The 3,859-nt window shown below is 37.5% G+C and overlaps 1 protein-coding gene across 1 annotated transcript in view; it reads right to left on the bottom strand.

Annotated features, from left to right (window-relative positions):
- kcng1 (potassium channel, voltage gated modifier subfamily G, member 1) overlaps nucleotides 1-2,679 on the bottom strand; it is a 32,301-nt gene extending 29,622 nt beyond the window's left edge. Inside the window, exon 1 of the mRNA XM_015373140.1 lies at nucleotides 2,551-2,679. The gene's annotated coding sequence lies outside the window, so the exon portion shown is untranslated. The remainder of the gene's footprint in view (nucleotides 1-2,550) is intronic.
- Between the last annotated feature and the right edge of the window lie 1,180 nt (nucleotides 2,680-3,859).

The raw sequence follows: 3,859 nt of genomic DNA, 5'->3' as shown, positions 1-3,859 counted from the left end.
CCGATATTCAGTTTTAAAGCCGATACCGATAGGGGGCCCATTATATTGTGCATCCCTACTAAAATCCTTATGAAAAACAGGTTTTGAGGATAACTCTTTTTTTTTTTTTTACAGATTCTATAGTTTCAATTCTTATTTTTTATTTCTCTTTTTTTAAATTAATTATACAAATTTTATTCTTTTGAATTTGTTTTTCACTTTCTCTTTAAATGCTCGGTCTGGATGCAAACGCAAAAGTGACCAAAAAGAAATGTTGTTACTAAAGTCTATACAGACTAAAAGAAATGTCATCAACCCTCACTCCAGAGGAAAGTCTACTTCCAGAATTGAAGACAAAGTGACGTAAAAGGTAATTTGAAAAGAATGCAATTCTTGAATTCAGTCTGAAAAAAGAAAAATTGGGAAAAATAAAATGGGAAAAAAAAAACACAATAACACAAACTCAAAAAGATGAAGAAGAAAATGTTTGGAAAAAGTATTCTTTGTTTGTAACAACATTGAAAAAAATTCGTATAGGTTAAATTAGAATATCGTCTGCATATTGATGAAGACACAAAGTTTGCACGCACCGTTTGTTGCAGAGAATCTCAATCTTTGTGTTGTGTTGCTGAAGTTTGGGCATAAAATATTTAATTTTCTGACACATCTCCAAAGCAGCTGGTCTACAGGTAGAGAGCATCAACTGGTTTATTATGGAGACCTGGTAATAGCGCAATCTTCCCAATAAAGATGCGTTTGGCTCTTGGTTCAGCACATGAAAATTGATCTAGAAATAAGTAAAAATGTCTTAAATTAAGTGCATTTACCCTTAATTTTAGAATGTAAATCGGGCAGTTTGCCAATAGAATGAGTATTCTTACTCTTAGAATAAGATAATTAGATAATATGCACTTGAAATAAGACAATGCAATTGTGTTTTCTTATTTTAACTGTAAATTGTCTTGTTCTATTGGCAAAATGTATCTTTTACCTCCTCAATCCAAGAACAAATACACTTATTTTAAGAAAAAATGACTTATCTAGATTTCGATTTTTTTTTCACTGAGAAGCATCCAAGTTAGACTCACTTCAGATCTGTCAGATGTTGTTTAAAGTGACGATGCAATCAACAAACTTTCTTTCTTCTTGATCAAGACACTTTATTTTCCAAAATCAAAACAAACTTAGATTTTCTTACGTGAGAGGCAGATCATATCGGCTCATTACGTTCCGTTTTTGCCACTCAAAGAAACAACAATGATCAAAAGCGGTCAAAAACTGTATGGCTGCGCTGACTGAATCCAAGACCTCACCCGGCCCCAATAGCCGAATCCAATAAAATCCAGGTGCTGCAGTCACCTGTCCATAATGAAGGGGCGGAGGCGAGAAACAGCGTAAATTATGAATAGCAGCAAAACACAACTAAACAAATTCATAATTTCATAATTAAATCAGTCAACTTATACTTCAAACCAAAATATTTCATGTTCATTATATCATACCAAAACCAGACAAAAATAGTAAACTAGAAATAAATATTCAATCATAAATCAAGCATTTGGCTCCAACACCTGGGGTCGGCGTAATTTTTCTTATTTATCAAAAAGAGATGAATGCATAAAAACTCACACCTGCCTGATGTTTTTACGTCTTTCCAATTTTGTAGCCAGAAGGCAAATAAAAAACTGATTTGTGTGCTGATATACTTTCTATTGGTTCCACTTCTACATCAGGGTACCTTTAAATGTGGAAGAAACTGTACTTTGTGAGCTCCTTTTTGTGGTGAAGAATCAGACAGATGCTATTAGAGCAGGAAAAAAGTCATTAGTTCATCTCATTATGCTCACAATTACCTGGAGAAGGGAGAGCCTTTGATAGATTACATATCATATATCACTGACCCCAAAGACTTAGACTGGCATGAGTGTTGCAGACGCATAATCGCATTATGTGCCATAAGCTAACATGATATCTAAAGTGAGAGCGTGGCTGGTCCTTGGAAATGATCCAGCAGATCTACAGACCCTCACTTTTACTCTTTGAGGGACCAGATTTGCAAGTTTCTACCGCATCTATTCTCAGTTAGATTTTAAGGAAGGCTTGTAATGTCTAAAGCCCGTCCAGACAGCGATTCTCATCATTCTGAACTCTGAGATTACAGCAAATGTTTACAGATCATAACACTCTGCGATGTGACCGCAGCCTTGTTACCATGGTGTACATGCAGAGTATCCAGTATGCAAATCCCGGTCATCTGTGAAAGACAAATGGAGATGCACTTGACAGGAAACATTTGATCTGCTCAGTCTTTCTCCCTTGAAGCACCGATGTAGTTGGTGTCAAAACATGGGGGATATTTTTGTACATCTTCTGCGTGGAAAAGCTCTCAGGTAAAACAACCTGTTTTCTTTTAAAATCCAAACTAGTTGTGGAAATATCCAGGCTGGAGTGGGATTTAAGTTCTGTGCTGCATAATAAACTCTCTCAAAGACAGACTTGCTTTAAAGAAAAAACTAATTTCTGTCCTAAAAAGATATTTTCCTTTTTTATTGTAAATTATTAGATACTTACTTTGCTCTTGTATCCCTGCAGAGGAAACCTGAGGATGGGAAATATGCTTCCTTCTAGCTCCAACTCTGATCCATCTCAGAACAGGCGCTGGAGCTGGTGGAATACGAGGAAGCTGTTTAATCAGGAGCAACAGGCTGCCTCCCTTTTACCCTCCCTCCCTCCCTCCCTGCATCACCCCCTTCCCCCTCGTCTCTCGCCGTTTCTCTGAACTCCTTCCTCGCCCCGCTCCCTCCCTCCATCCTTCCTTCCCTGAGTGCTGACATCAGAAGTGGGATGCGGCTGTTTTGCCAAAAGCTTTTGAGAGAATTCCATGGCAACCGCACATCCTGCTCCTCATGTTCACCTTTAAATGGGAATAACCAGCGTCTTTTGCTGTAAATTCACGTGAAGGTTTATGTTTGTCAAGTGGGTTACTCAGCTGAAGGAGGGAGGGATGGCTGCTGTGGGCTGCCGGAGACTCAGCAGGGTGTCCAAATTTAGAGAAGTGGTGGGAAAGGCTATCATGAGGTATGATGATGATGATGGCAAAGAGTAGGAAGGCATGGCTCATACTGAATGTTCTCAACCACCAGCAGAAATGCCATGAATGTTATTTAATGTTAAATCTTTTGTTTTTTAGCATTTCCTGTTTTTATTCATGATGTTTACATGATGCGTATTTTGTTTCTGTATCCAGGAAAGCTCCTTGAATTACAAATAAAAACACATCTGCACCTGAAAGTTTAACCTCATCGTTCATGAAGTTAATCATTTTTTATCAAAATAGTAAATCTAAGAAAACAGCAAAGTTACTATCGAATCCTTTTTGTAAACGAAATATTTTAAAAGTTCCTTTTCAGGACAGCATTATTTTTTCCTTTCCTTTCCTTTTTTTTATTTCTGTTTACAAAAAGTGCTATTTGCTAGCAACAATAACGGCAGAACATTCACTCCCTCCTCAATGAACACCAGTTCAAAGTATTAAATGCAAAAATAAATGAAATAAAAATAAACAACATGCAACATGACTACTCCTTTAAAAGATCTTTTTTCTTCTGTGAGTGCAATTTTCCTCCTCTGTCGGCAGCATATGGCTGTTTTCAAAAAGAGATATATGCAGGGAAGGAGAGGTCAAGTGCAGTTCCTGTGCGGGGTTGTTGTGATTCGGAACAGAGCTGCTGTTTGCAGGGTGAATAAAGGGAACTGATGAGTGTGATAACACACACAAAGAAAAGGAGCTCCATCATCACAACATTAGGCTTCAAAAATAGCCCAGGATCCTTGTGATGGCGAATCATAAAAACCCTGCCTGGGTTCTCAAACACTGAGG

Source organism: Cyprinodon variegatus, unplaced genomic scaffold, assembly GCF_000732505.1.
Source record: "Cyprinodon variegatus isolate N-32 unplaced genomic scaffold, C_variegatus-1.0 Scaffold81, whole genome shotgun sequence".
NCBI classification, from domain to species: Eukaryota; Metazoa; Chordata; class Actinopteri; order Cyprinodontiformes; family Cyprinodontidae; genus Cyprinodon; species Cyprinodon variegatus.
This window is presented reverse-complemented; position numbering and strand designations above follow the sequence as displayed.